The sequence below is a fragment of the Podarcis cretensis genome (genome assembly GCF_951804945.1).
Source record: "Podarcis cretensis genome assembly, chromosome: 15".
In the NCBI taxonomy this organism is placed as follows: domain Eukaryota; kingdom Metazoa; phylum Chordata; class Lepidosauria; order Squamata; family Lacertidae; genus Podarcis; species Podarcis cretensis.
The window spans coordinates 34,361,509-34,376,350 of record NC_137185.1 but is presented as its reverse complement, the minus strand read 5'-3'; the positions used below and the strand labels follow the sequence as shown (position 1 = coordinate 34,376,350).

The following is a 14,842-nucleotide window of genomic DNA, read 5'->3' as shown; positions in this document are numbered from 1 at the left end:
CTGCACCAACAGTAAATCGCCTCTATTGGTACATGGATTCTGGCAGAAAGAACGAAACCTGCCGCGTCGTAATCACCTGCATCAGGCTGGAGGAGCCTGTCATTATAACTTCAATCCCCCAGTCCTTCTGATTTACATGTATAAATAATCCTACTCACTGACATTCACCCTAGAGACTAATAATAGATTTTCTGTGGGAGCAGACTCAGAAAACATAAAATAAGAATGACACACACAGCAAGCTAGGGTAAGGAGACGGTGACAAAAGCCCAGGAGCCGCCCAGAGGGATGCGGAGGAATAAATGACGGCAACGGCACACATGCTCAGCACATACAGCCCATATGCAACATTTATTGGTTGTTTCAGCTGTGCTGGACACTTGCATCCAGGGAGAAAGTCCTCTTTAAGTGGCAAGTGATGGTTTTAAGGCTGGTATGCTAAGATGGTGGAGGATCCAACTCAGTCTTACCTATGAATAGACTCACTGAAATTCATGGACATAACTTAATTCATTTTCAACGAGTCTGCTCTGAGTTGCAGACCCTCAAGTGTCCCTGTTTCTAAGGAAAGTCTCGGATTTACAGAAGCCGTCCCAGTTTCTGATTTGATATTGGAATGTCCCCTCTTTTCCCTATTTTCATCGGAGAAATGTTTGAGCGTATGGAATAGAACGTCCCTCTTTTCACTGGAGAAATATTGGAGGGGATGTCTCTGTTTACATTGGAGAAATGTTGGAGGGTATGGAATAGGATGCCCCTATTTTCATCAGAAAAATGTTGGAGGGTTATGGAGTTACGACTAGTATCGGCTGCAACCTATGGAAACTATTCTATGGGTCTGAAACAGAGATCAGGGAAAGTCAATTTTTCCTTCCAGACGATTCAGTAATATGTTATCAACATGGTTTTCCTGGCACAAGTTATCTGCTTCCCCATTTGCTGAGAGTTTGTGATGATGGGGAAGATGGATCTAGAGGTTCAGAAAGGAATCAAATGCAAACATGGTTCAAACATGGAACTTCATTCATCACTGGGAGACTCTGCTCCTGGGACTTTCTAGCAAGAGAAATAAATTCAGAGGATGCTATTCTGCCAGGTTCCACTCAGATGGCATAAGGTGCAACCTGCTCCAGGTTGTCCGGAAATAGTCTTTTGATAATAGTCCTTTTGGGCACCCAGGAGCCAAGGGCCCTTAACTGCAAGGTGTAACAATCAAGCAACAACCCAGCAGAGGAGAATAATAAATAATAATAATAATAATAATAATAATAATAATAATAATAATAATATTCTTTATACCCCGCCCTCCCCAGCCAGAGCCGGACTCAGGGCAGCTAACACCAGTAAAATTACAATAAAAACATAATGGGGGGGGGGGAACCAATTTAAAATACAGGTTAAAAATACAATTTAAAATGCAGCCCCATTTTAATAGTAGCCCGTAGATCAAAACCATAAGGGGAGGGAAAACATAAGGATCAGACTGAGTCCAAACCAAAGGCCAGGCGGAACAGCTCTGTCTTGCAGGCCCTTCAGAAAGATATCAAGTCCCACAGGGCCCTAGTCTCTTGTGACAGAGCGTTCTACCAAGGTGGGGCCAGTACTGAAAAGGCCCTGGCCCTAGCTGAGACCAATCTAACCACTTTGCGACTTGGGACCTCCAAAGTGTTGTCATTTGTGAACCTTAAGGTCTTGCCTGAGAGGAAGCAGCAGCTGAGAGTGCAAAAGCTCTTCCAGGGGCTGCTGAGGCCAGAACTAGGAACCTTCTGGTGTGCAGGAGCCTCATGTAGCGAGCTATCGTAAATGTAGCCTGGAGCATCTACACAGGCAGCTGAGTACTTCCAGGCTTTGGACAGGTTCCAACCTTCCACTGGTCCCCTCCTGAATGCAGAGTGTGAGCAAAGTCACTTATATAACGCAGACACGGTCTCCGATAACACAGAAAAGTCCTGATAACACTTTGCCAAACAAACTGAACAAAAACAGTGTCTCCTTTGGGGAGAAAATTAAAGAGAAGTTTTGTCTTTCAGTTCAGGCCTTGCACTAAGAAGGAAGACATGCAACCAAATATATAGAGGAATGTTCCCTCAGAACTACATTGCCAATCAGAACATGTGCTACTTCACTGAAGATCATGACGCTCTGACTGGTTGCTAAGCAACACTTCCATCTTTTCCCCTCTTGGCTAGTTGATGCTCACACTAAACAGAATTAACCCTTAATTTGCAAACTGGATGATCCTTGCAAGGTAAAACGCCTCCTGTTTGGGTTGGAATCTTGCCTGGGCAACAAGGTATTTTGGGCTGTCTTGTACTTCTTCTGTATGTTCCTCAGCACCAAATCCCTGTCTCGGTTCTTGGATCACCTCTGTAAGCTGTCTGAGGAGAGTATCTGTCTCCTCTCTTGAGAATCCTTGGAGATCTATAAGGGCTCTTAGTATTCTTAGTTGTGGCCTTATGAAAACTAATGCTGGCCTAAGAAGAAGAAGGAGAATCAACTGATACTAGTGTGGGTGTTCATGATGTTTCAGAGCAATTTTTCCTCCCTCACACAGCCAAGGGATGTATCTTCAAATATCAACCTACACACTGACTGGCCTTATCTTTTCTGTTTTCTGAGACACCCTTTCCTTAAAGAGTAATCCCCATCACCTCCAATCATGGTGGTACATTTCCAAATTTGGAAGCGCTCATCTCCTGAAACCTTAAAATCTTTCTGAAGTTCCATTAAAACTTTTTAATGTAAAAAAAAATAAAAAATGGAGCAAATTGTGTCTGCTGAGTGAGACCCAGGCTTCATGAGGTTCCTTTCTGTTTTGTTGTGGATTAACAGTTATTCTGCCAGCGAATAAATCGTCATGTTTTAGCAATGAGGTCCCTAGTGAGCCTGTTTAAAAATTAATTAGCAGTACGCAACAACATATTTGCAATGAATAGTAATTTTTTTTCTATGATCCCCTTTACCCAATCACCATTCTTCCAAATCATCGTTAGTATTTCCAGGGCCTGTATATATTTCTGCAAGGAAGTGCCACAATGGTTCTTCTGTACATTTGTGGTTGAGAACATTGGACCAGCCCAGTACAGCTGGTTACTACTCTGACCTCCTAAGAGAGTGTGCAGATCATTTCAATAAGACAACTGGTACAATTTATGGCTAACGTGACATTAGCTCTGATCAAGCTTGCTGCATAAAATGATAACTAAACAAAAAACAGTAGGGAAGGCAGAGAAGAGGGAAGCTGTTTCCCCAACTGTTCAGCTTCTCTGCGGTTATCCGGTGAAAGGAACAAGACCAGAACCCTATTCAGATGACTGGCTCACAAGGTATATCAACATTCTAGTGGGAATGGGCCAACTAGTCAGGCCCCTGATACCAAACACTTGGCCTACCTGCTGACTTTAATATGCAGAGTGCAAAAGTTGCATGTACAGCTGTACCCATGAAATCATCTGGATGAAGGGGAACCCTGATCACATACCCTCCAACATTTCTCAGATGAAAATAGGGACATAATCATAATAATTTTATTCTTTATACCCCGCCCATCTGACTGAGTTGCCTTAGCCACTCTGGGCAGCTTCCGACATATATTTAAAACACAATAAAACATTAAACAACTTCCCTATACAGGGCTGCCATCAGATGTCTTCTAAAGGTTGTATGGTTACTTATCGCCTTGGCTCAGGAATCGCCTAACTCCTTGCCCTCTAACATGATGAAAATAGGACATCCTAACATACCCTCCAACATTTCTGTGATGTAAATATGGACATCCTAAGGAAAAGCGGGACATTCCAGGGTCAAATCAGAAAGAAATGGCTTCTGTAAATCCAGGACAGTCCCTGGAAAATAGGTACACTTGGAGGGTCTGTTCAGATAAGGGCTTCCTTTTCGCAGATGTTCATGTGTCGGAAGCATGGTGAGACAGAGTGGACCATCTGCTAGCTGATGTAGTCCCATTTATGTGCTGGTAGAATGTATGAATAGAGCTCTGATCACAGTTGCTTGTAGTCTAATCAATTGCACTCTCAGAGGGGAAAGTGCAAGGTCTTTAGGAATACCTCCCCATTCAAGAAAAACAAACATCATTACCTGTACTGCTGGATAAGTGTTTAATGGTTATTTTATTCATATTCGTTAAAAAAACAATACAGTTGGGCTACTCTCGAATATAGTTTCTTTGAACCTCTTTTAGGGTGGACTAAACTCGGCTCCAATTTTATGAAATATCCTATTATCCTGGAGACTATTAAAGCACCCATAAAAATTTTGGATTAATATAAATAAAAATAATAAAGATGACCCCTATCAGCATGAGAAATTAACAATATGGGCCAACCCAAAATTAAAAATTGGAAATCAAGTAATAACTTGGCAAAATTGGATGAAAAAAGGTATTTTGACACTGAATCAATTAATTGATGAAAATTACAAATTTGTGGAATATAAGACTTTGCAAGTAAAATATGGATTACCCAGTGAAACACAATGGCAATACATCCAATTGAAACATATGTTGGAAAGGCAGTTTAGCCCGGACGCTATAACAGTATCGGAAACACCCATGCTGCTACAAGATTTAATCACACCATCATGATTTGATCACTATTAAAAACTGATGTCTGTCTCAGCAGTTCTGTTCATATATTCTGACTAGTCTAGGTTACGTCCTAAGTTACATCCTAAACACTAAGGTAGCCTACAAAACTAGTTTTGATGGGAAAACCTGTAAAGAAATTAAAAACTGAACACATCAAAGCTGTATAATACTGGCTCCAAGTTTCTAAAAAGTGATCCATATAAAACTTAAGTAAATCAAAACTTGACTTTGGAAATTACTCCTCTGCATTTACATCTTTCCAATGTACCCATTGGATATGCACAGCACATATTTTATTACTCTGTGTGCAAAATAAGGCAGTGCATAAATCCAAACAAAGATCATTGTGATCCTCATTTTGCCCCGCTCTACTGAACCTGTTCCATGGGGCAATCAGTTAGATCCAACTGCTTCCTGCCTTCCTTTGTGTCAACTCACATCAGGCCTGCCAAAACACAGGATCAAGCCGACCAAGGCATGAATCAGGTTTGCAGTGCCAGCCCTGTAGAGTCAACTGGAGTGCCAGAGGATAGGGACCCAATGATGCAATGCAAGCTACCGCCTGGGCAGGAACGCAGGATGGATTTATTTATTTATTTCACAAAATGTTCATCCTGCTTGACTGTGGATCGGGCCCTCTCCACCTCCCCACCCTTCAAGGACTCTACAAGACAGCAAGATGGGCCTTAACTTGATTACCATATTCTTCGCTCCATAAGATGCACTTTTCCCCTCTTACTAAAAAGTAAGGGGAAATGTGTGTGCGTCTTATGGAGTGAATGCAGGGGGTAGGCTCTGCTCAGCGCTCCCTTTAAAGAGCCGCACGGAGCGTGTGTGCGGCTCTTGGGGGCTTTTACCCAATGAGGGAGAAGGGCAGCCCATCAGTGATAGGCTGCCCTTCTCCCTCCTGGTGAAAAGCCTGCAAGCGCCGTACAGCTCCACGCGGCTCGTGAAAGGGAGCACCGAGCAGAGCCTGGGATGCATACAGGCTCTGCTCAGCGCTCCCTTTAAAGAATATTTTTTTCTTGCATTCCCCCTCTAAAAACTAGTGCGTCTTATGGTCAGGTGCGTCTTATGGAGCGAAAAATACGGTAAATTACAGGCATAAATAACTGTTTCTTCCAACCAAATCAGAACATATATTTATATCCTGCCCTACTCCAAGGAGCTTGGAGGGCTGCATATGATTTCTGCACACACCCTGCGGCAGCCGCCAATTTCCCATTTTGTGGTGCAGGTTAGGCCGAGGGACAGGGTGAACATATGAAGCTGCCTTCTACTGAGTATGACAATTGATTTATCTAACTGAATGGAAATGGCTCTTCAAGGTTTCAGCAAGTAGCCTTTCCTACCAGGGGCGCCGACTTGGGCCCTAGACTGCGGGTGCTCAGTGGTTTGCACAATGTGACGTGACGTCATGATGTCACGTCACACATCCTGCATGTTGCTTGGCCTCTGCCCACTGCTGCCGCTTTCTGGCACCATGGAGGAGCTGGGGTCTCTGCCTCTGTCGCAGGACCTCTGTTGAGGCCTGCTGCAGCCACACCCCGGGGGCCACAATGGGCCCCAACAGAAGCCCTGCGGTGGAGGCGGAGGCCCTGGCTCAGTCTTCGCTGTAGCTCTGGAGAGTCGGCGTTAAGGCAGTGGCGGTGCAGGCTGGGAAAATTTTGTGGGTGCCCAGAAAACTGGAGTTGGCGCCAGTTTTTTCCACTCCTATTTTGGAGGTGCCACGGACACTGGCAAACCAGCCAACAGTGGTACCTCAGGTTAAGTACTTAATTTGTTCCGGAGGTCCATTCTTAACCTGAAACTGTTCTTAACCTGAAGCACCACTTTAGTTCATGGGGCCTCCTGCTGCCCGCCATGCCGGAGCACGATTTCTGTTCTCATCCTGAAGCAATGTTCTTAACCCAAAGTACTATTTCTGGGTTAGCGGAGTCTGTAACCTGAAGCGTATGCAACCTGAAGCATATGTAACCCAAGGTACCACTGTACTTACATCTTTAGCATCCTCCCTTGCCCGCTTTTGGATTGGAATCTCAATGGAGTAACTCAGTAGCAGAATTAAGCGCTTACCAAAAATGTCCATTTAACTCCCAACACCAGTATTTAAAGCCGTTTCATTTTAAAAAAGAAAAGAAAATCTCTTGCTGCTGCTGGCAAGAACATATGACCACAACTAGCTTACACATTCTAGTAGCAACTAAATCCATCAAAGTGTCGGGTGTTAGCTAAGAAGGACAATGAGGTGAAAGGAAAAACATTTCCTACTCAGTAACATTCACGTAGGTGAAATGGATGGTGGAGAATTCTTGGGGACATCTGGAAAGCATTAATTTTATGGTATGTTTCATATCACAGGCAGGTACTTTGAACTGAAAGCTGGTAGCAATCCTGCGTCCCCCCCTGGGTGGGCTGCAGTTCGCTCTTTCAATCTACACTGCATCAACATGATAAAGGGGTTAGGGACATGGCAATGACATATTCCAAACACAGCTTTCTGCCTCTGGGGAGAGAAGTAAAAAAAACAAAACACAAACAAATTACAAACAGCAGCAGTAAACAAAAAGAAAGTATTTAAGCCTTTCAGATTCCTCCCTCTCCACTGTGCGCATCACACCATTAACAGTTCCATCAGAAATTGTAAATGACTTGGATAAATTAAAGGGCTTAGCAGCTGCTAAGAGCAAAACCACTGAAGATTCATTTGTTTTGTGAATAAGTCGGTAAGGAATTCAAAGTGTATCTATAAGAACACAAGACCCACCTTCTTTGTGCAGTCTTATGTGTATCTTCTGTTTCTGATATTGGCAGGACATGAAAGCTAACAACCCTCACGTGCTCTCTGCTCCCCCAAGCAGAGGTACACAGAGCATGAATTTGAGGTCTCCATGGAGAGGTCATGGCTAAACAGTCATTGGATACAGGCTCTTTGGGGCTGGCACAAGACATTTCGCTGTCTGGAGGGAAGTACAAGATGGCGCCCTCCTCCACTCTGCATATGGAAGCCAACTGGGCCGGCAGCTGAATCATACTTTGGTCACATCCACCACATATGCCTACAGCACTTTTCATGCCACAGTCACAGCTTCCCCCAATAAATCCTGGGAACTGTAGTTTGGTAAGAGTACTGTGAATTGTCACTCTGTGAGGGGTCTCCTAACAATGCTCGGCCCCCTCAATAACCTACAGTTCCCAGGATTCTTTGGAAGATGCCTGGCTGTTAAAGTGGTATACATGGGCGTCTGGGGCTGGACTGAGGAGGAATGGTAGGAGCCACCGCCCCCTTCTCCTGAACCTTCCCAAGGGCGGGAGGACAGTATTGATTTAGAACAGTGGTTTGAAGAGGGGAATAGTCCAGAGGGGAGAAGCTGGGAAATACTGGGCGAGGAACAGCTAGAAGAGGGCACACCAGGAGAGAGACAGCTGGCAGATTCAGTGTCCTTGGACAGCATTCCTGACACACACACACACACACACCCGCCTAGGAGTAGACAGGCTCTGAGAGTGATTGAACAGAAAGCGCATAGGCAACAAGCTCAGGTTACCTGACGTAGGAGTGACGTAGATAAAGGGGAACAGAGGGGGTAAACCTTAACAGGGAGCAACACCATTTTTAGAGGGATATGCATTCCTTTGTCCCTTGCTGTGATTATTAAAGAAACTCTGGTAAGAATACTCTTTTCGTTTGATCTTCTTAATCACTGCCACCGGGGGAGGGATCTGATTCCCTGAAGTCTGACAGTGGGTTTCAAATGTATGTATACCTTCAGTGTTGGCAGTGGGGCAACTCCTCCAGCACACCTAGGAGCAGGACACTAGCTTGAGAGAGGTAGTGAAGGTTGCTGCCACACAGAGTTCTGTTCTACAGATCCAGCACCTGCCAACTAAGGCAATTGTCACACTATGTCTAACGGAAGGGCTATCCGAGGCCTGTCCCTCCCTATAAGTTTGTTTCTTTTTCTTTCAAAATCATCTATGCTAGTGGTCATTCATGCATACTCAAATAAATAAATAAACCCCTTTTAAATATGTATGCAAAACAACCAATTCAATATAAAAAAATTAAAATAAAAAGGAAGAAATCTGGTCGACTTCCCTGCGACCTAGGAGTCTCACAGAGCAATTTCATTCATGTCTACTTAGAAGTAAGTCCCGCTGAGTTCACTAGGACTTACTCCCTGGTAAGTTCACATATGTAGGATTGCAGCCTGATTTCCATAAATGTCACAAGAAAGAAGAAAAAGGTAAAATGAGAAACAAGAACACAGTGGGGGCTGATGGTTTGTACTGAAGACATGATTGCCTCCTTTAGGGTCACTGATATTTCCAAACAGCAGGGACTTGGATGCCTGTAGATATATATTCTTGCAGAGAGGGCACAAGGCAAGGAGCTAGGAGGATCAGTTTTAGAGCAAGCAGTGAGGAAGATAAGCTGCTAAAACATCTGGAAAGTGGGGGAGGGGAACACTTGGGAATGTTCGACTTGAAGGACTTACTGGAAGCCTCATTATGGCCAATAGGGAAAATCCTCGGGGTTTCCTTAAATGTACACATGGTTATTGCTTGTCACGAAAAGATTTATTTCCCAAGAAAACGCTATAGAAAACTGATGAGAGATCCTGCTCTGAAGGTCATTAGACACACACACACACACACACACACTTCTCAGAAGGCTTGACAAGTATCTCCAGTATCACAAGAACATACATCTGCAATCTAAATTTAATCTTCCAAGTTGCATGGCCGACTGAGGCGATGGCAAGGCCAGTGTGGGAGCTGTACTTCGCAAGAGGAAGAGATGAGCAAAATCCCAGACAACACGTTACTTTTGGACATATGTACCATAGTGTTTCTTGCAGGAATAGATATTAAAGGAGTGGAGGTGGTGCAAGAAAAAAAAAAGTTGTAGTGGGGAGGTGTTGTGGAAACTGAGACTCTTCACCCTTGGCAAAGATGGAATCAGGCCGTATGGTACCATTGTTGAAAGAGAGGGAGGGAGAAGGTACACAGCCATGACCATTCCATTTGATTTAACTTCAGATTTAATTAAAGCAACACTTGCACCCTTCTTGTTACTTGTAATGAAATTCTTGAATGCAGTGCATTCACTTTCAGTTTCTTCTCATACACTCAGTCTTTCAACCAATATACTTATTTGCTCGCTCATGCAATCTGGCAGAAGACAACTTATTTTAGATGAGCAAGAACACTGAACAGTTGTTCTGTTTGAAAAGAGCCAGAGATTGATTCCTACTTTGTTCATTCTTAGGAAATATACCATTCAAAGAATGCAAGTTTCTAAGCATACTTTCTGTCTCAAAGTGTTTGTGACTTAACCAGAGGCCGTGCTGGCGAAACTGGCTTGGTGTATGGAGTAGAGGGATTGTCTCTGCAGTTTGCTAGGTGTCTTTGGTTATCTCCTAATCTACCTCACAGGGCCGTTGTAAGGCTCAACAACAACAGCAACAATTCAATGTATATCCCACCATTCCACTTGAAGAAGCCCAGCTTGGCAAACACAGCAGTAACAAAACAAGCATTCTGAAAACAGTCAAAGCATCCTAAAAGCAGCTGAAAACATCATCTCATCCAGTGATCTCAGGGTTGACAGGAACAGTATCGTTCAATCATCAAATGCCTGAGCAAACAGGAATGTTTTCAAATTCTTCCTTAAAAAAATCAGTTTTCTTAATTAAAAAACTCCGTTTTCTGCAGCTGGTATTGTTACTGGATTGTACATCGTAAGTTTTATAACAGACCTGCTATAGTTGTTAAGTTTCTATGATTTCCTTCTATATATACCATAAATTTATTCAATAAAAAAGAACTTTAAAAAAAAAAATCAGTAACAACAGAGACAGGCACACCTCGCCACGGAGGGTTTTCCACAAATAGGAAACCATCACTGAAAAGGACCTGTCATGATTCAACAGTAGCCAAGCAGCCTTCGGTGAGAGCCAGTTGAGCCATAAACATAAATAAGGGACACATGTTGGTCTTAAATTCAATGGAAATGCTAGCAGCCTACTCAGCAGGTGAGATGATAAAGCATAATGGAATACTGAAAGTGATATAAAAGGTTTAATTACTATTGATTCTATAGTGCCAACAATGTATTGTGCCTTATAGAGTACAAGACAACTCTGTGCCCCAAAGAGCTTGCAATTAGCTTTTCATGCAGTGACAGAGATGGAGGCATGAAGCTTCTTGTGTTTTTGCACAGTACTGACCTCCTTGTTGCTTCCCTCTCTGGGTAAGCAACAGGGACCCACGTGCTGTGAAACTAGGATACAGCCTCTGCTCCACCCAGCCACAATCCACTTCTGAAGCAAGCATAGCTTTCCTCCCACAGTGAACTCCTCCCAATGAAACCATTGCAAGCAGTCAGTTGATCCGGTATGGTGAATGAACACGATGCATTTAGGTTAGCTGAACTGCATCCAATGAAGAACACGAACACAGGCTGGCTGCACAAAACACATCCTATGAAAGCAATACATGCATGGCTGACAAAATGTGATGAATTAAAACTACATTCCTGTTCAGTCAATAAACAGAAATGCAGCCATCCTTTGAAACTTACAGTTCTCTGAATTTTGCAAAGCAGTTCTCCAGCCATCTACAAAACTACTAGGGTGGAGTGTATGTATAAATGATAAATTAGTCCAAATAACATACAGGAATGTGTATATTGGCAAACATTCACACTAAAATGTTGGTAGAATTTTCATAAATCCCTTTTTTAAAAAATAATGCAAATTGATGTGAAAATATGGTGGACTGAACTTAAGATTGGAAAATAATCAGAACTTGGGACGAAATCAGAATCGGCAGATTTGTAAATCCCTCCTTTCAGACTGCATGTGTTGTGTCACTTGCTAAGTGGAGTTTTCGATGTAATAAGCCAACCTCTGCTGGCATGTAGAACAAAAAGCAGCAATCTGTGTACTTTAGGAACTCCTCTTGTACTTTACAAGACGTCTGGCCTATAAAGTCCCACGCTTGGCCATTAATGATGTGTTAAAATATTTATATTAGCAAGGTCTAAACTTTAAAAGGTTTTTGCCTACCAAGATTAAGCCTATTGTCTAACAGCCAGAGCACATGTCAAAAACATAACACGGAGACCCGAAGGGAACGGCCTCTGTGCAGTGAATTAGGCCTGCTACCTTCATCTTATGGTACCTGACGCACAGCGTTTTCCAGGACAGCATCAACCAACTGGTTGTGATAGTGTAGAAATGTTGACATGATAGCTGCTAGAAGATATGGCCTCAGGGATGGTGAGTTATCACGTCACCAGCTGTCTCTGCGCTACATCCAACTAACTTCTACTCACAACACAACCATAGGAGTTAATGGACCTAAGTTAGCCATGCCTATTAATTTTAGTAGGTCTACTCTCTGAGCAAAACTAGTGCTGGCTATAGCCCGCTGTGTGATTTCTCTAAGCCGCACTCCAACTCTAATTCCTGGTTCTCCCCCGTGCCTTCACAATAAATAATTCCTTTGTAGTTTTGTACCCCTTTGCCTCACCTCACATTTCAAAATTTGGCCTATAAAATCCTGTCCAATTTCAGCATTTCAGAAGCTTTCATTCCTGATTTTACTGGCTCCTCTTACACAAGAGCTGTTTTACATTGAATTCCAGATGTATAAAAGATGTAAAATATTTCTAAATTATTCACATGGCATTTAAATATGAATCTGCTACCACTGCAAAATTATGAGAAATAGAGGAGCTTGTATTAAAGAACCATCACCTCCATTTCGCCTTTTTCCCCTCTTTTTATTTGAAAGGAAAATCATTTTGCATTTGATTGCGTTAAGTGACTATGGAGAAAGGGCAAACAGAGAAAACTATATGAACCAAAGGCCATTGAACTCACATCCCAAGCATTGCTACCAAACTAGGCCTGCATAGTCCATCAACCTGCATCTTCTACAATAGCTGATGAACTTTGCCACCAACACATGGTAATGCTTTCTGCTGGTGAAAACGCCACTTGGGAAAGCCACTTATTGGCTCCGCTGATGGACCTGTCCAACAGTAAAAGCCTTTTGGGAACAAGTGGTCATAGAGATTAATGTCATCACAGAAGACAGAGTGGCACTAGATCCTAGGTTATGCTTATTCTCTGTATTTGATAGGAGAAAATGCTGGTACTGTTTGCAGACCTATAATTATTTATTTGATGGTAGCAGCACGCCTAGATATTTCACAGGGATGGAAAACTGTTTCATCAATTACTTTAGATAAACTGGCATACACAAGCTTTATTTATAGCAACTTCTGAGAAACTTACTATTTGTGCATGTTAAGGAGGGCAAGGAGAACTACTTAGCAGAGTGGTGGAATTTTATGTTGCATATGAATAATCAACCTTTCTGCTTTCTTATACCTTCCAAATACAAAATTATTCGGAGAAATTAGTAACGTCTGTGCATTTTTATATAATTATATACTTAATTTGATTTTGGATATTGTTCATTCTGATCTTATATTTTCCTCATGTGTATTCAGAGAGTATGTGTTTGTATTTAGCTTTGTCATAAATTTTAAGTAAGAAAAAGCATTAGAACTTGTGGATAACCAGTGAAGCTGAATGTTTGAAAATTCAGTATGGTTGACTTGCAGCTTAAGTGCATTTAACTTTAGTGAATTCAGCTTTACACACCTGGCTGAAAAAAAGTAAAAATGAAAAAGGGTCAGTCATCCTGGGTGTGGTTAGTTGGCAATCCCACCCCCCATTGCATTCACCTGGGAAGAGTATTTGGAGGTGCACAAGAAAAGAAGAGTGTGCAGTGGCCCTGAGAAAGTGTGTTTTGACTATATGGGGATTTTGGCTTTATGCACTTTCCCCAGAACACAACCCCTGTGTAAGCTGAGACTTGACTGTACAGACAAAAGAAGTGCTTCTTCATGCTGTGCTTGGTTAAACTACAGAACTCACTCCCAAAGGAGGCAGTGATGGCTGCCAACAGAGAAGGTTTCAAAGAGTAGATGAATTCGTGGAGAATAGGGTTATCAATGGCCACTAGCCATGATGGCTGGGCTCTACATTCATGGTCGGAGGCTGTAATGCTTCTGAATAGCAGGTCCTGGATGTTAGAATTCTTTTTTTTTTTATAAATGTTTATTAAGATTTTTTAAATACAAATGCAAAAATAATCAACAATACAGCATATATCATAACATATTTTCAAAACCTCTTTGGACTCCCTCACATCTCCCGCTCCCACTTACATCGTCTTAAATTTTAACCAGCAAATTGTCATCTTGTTTATATTCTTAGGTCCCATTCTTTTAAATATAGTCTAATAGTTCTCCAAATGGTTTATATTTTCCTCAATCTACTTATCGTCCTAATTCCATCTAGTTTAGTGGTGGTCAATTATTTATGATCTAGCATCCTTCTTAACATTCAACCAAATTACAATATTTTTGTAAATAAGTCCTAAATTTCTTCCAGTCTTCTTCAACCCTCTCCTCTCCCAGGTCTCGGATTCTGCCGGTCATCTCAGCCAGTTCCATATAGTCTATCAGTTGCATCTGCCATTCTTCCAGTGTGGGTAAATCTTGAGTTTTCCAATGCTTGGCGATGAGTATCCTTGCTGCTGTTGTTGCATACAGGAAAAAAGTTCTATCCTTTTTTGTCACCATCTGGCCGACCATACCCAAGAGAAAGGCTTCCGATTTCTTGGGAAAAGTATACTTAAATACCTTTTTCAACTCATTATATATCATTTCCCAGAAGGCTTTCACTCTAGGGCATGTCCACCAGAGGTGAAAAAATGTTCCTTCATTTCCTTTACATTTCCAGCATTTGTTATCAGACAAATGGTATATTTTGGCAAGTTTAACTGGGGTCATGTACCATCTATATATCATTTTCATTATATTTTCCTTCAAAGCATTACATGCAGTGAAGTTCAGCCCAGTGGTCCACAACCTTACCCAGTCCTCAAACATAATATTGTGCCCAATGTCCTGTGCCCACTTTATCATAGCCGATTTAACCATTTCATCTTGTGTGTTCCATTTTAACAGCAAGTTATACATTCTTGAAAGTACCTTAGTCTTAGGTTCTAACAATTCTGTTTCCAATTTCGATTTCTCCACCTGGAACCCTAACTTTTTATCATTTTTAAAAACTTCCTTAATCTGAGCGTAGTGTAACCAGTCTTGCACTTTATCCTTCATTTTCTCCAAACTCTGCAATTTCCAATTGTCTC

The 14,842-nt window shown here is 42.2% G+C and overlaps 1 protein-coding gene across 6 annotated transcripts in view; it reads right to left on the bottom strand.

The window, feature by feature from the left end:
• The window catches only part of PKNOX2 (PBX/knotted 1 homeobox 2), a 456,599-nt gene that overhangs the window by 208,121 nt on the left and 233,636 nt on the right, over nt 1-14,842 (bottom strand). The window lies entirely within an intron of this gene.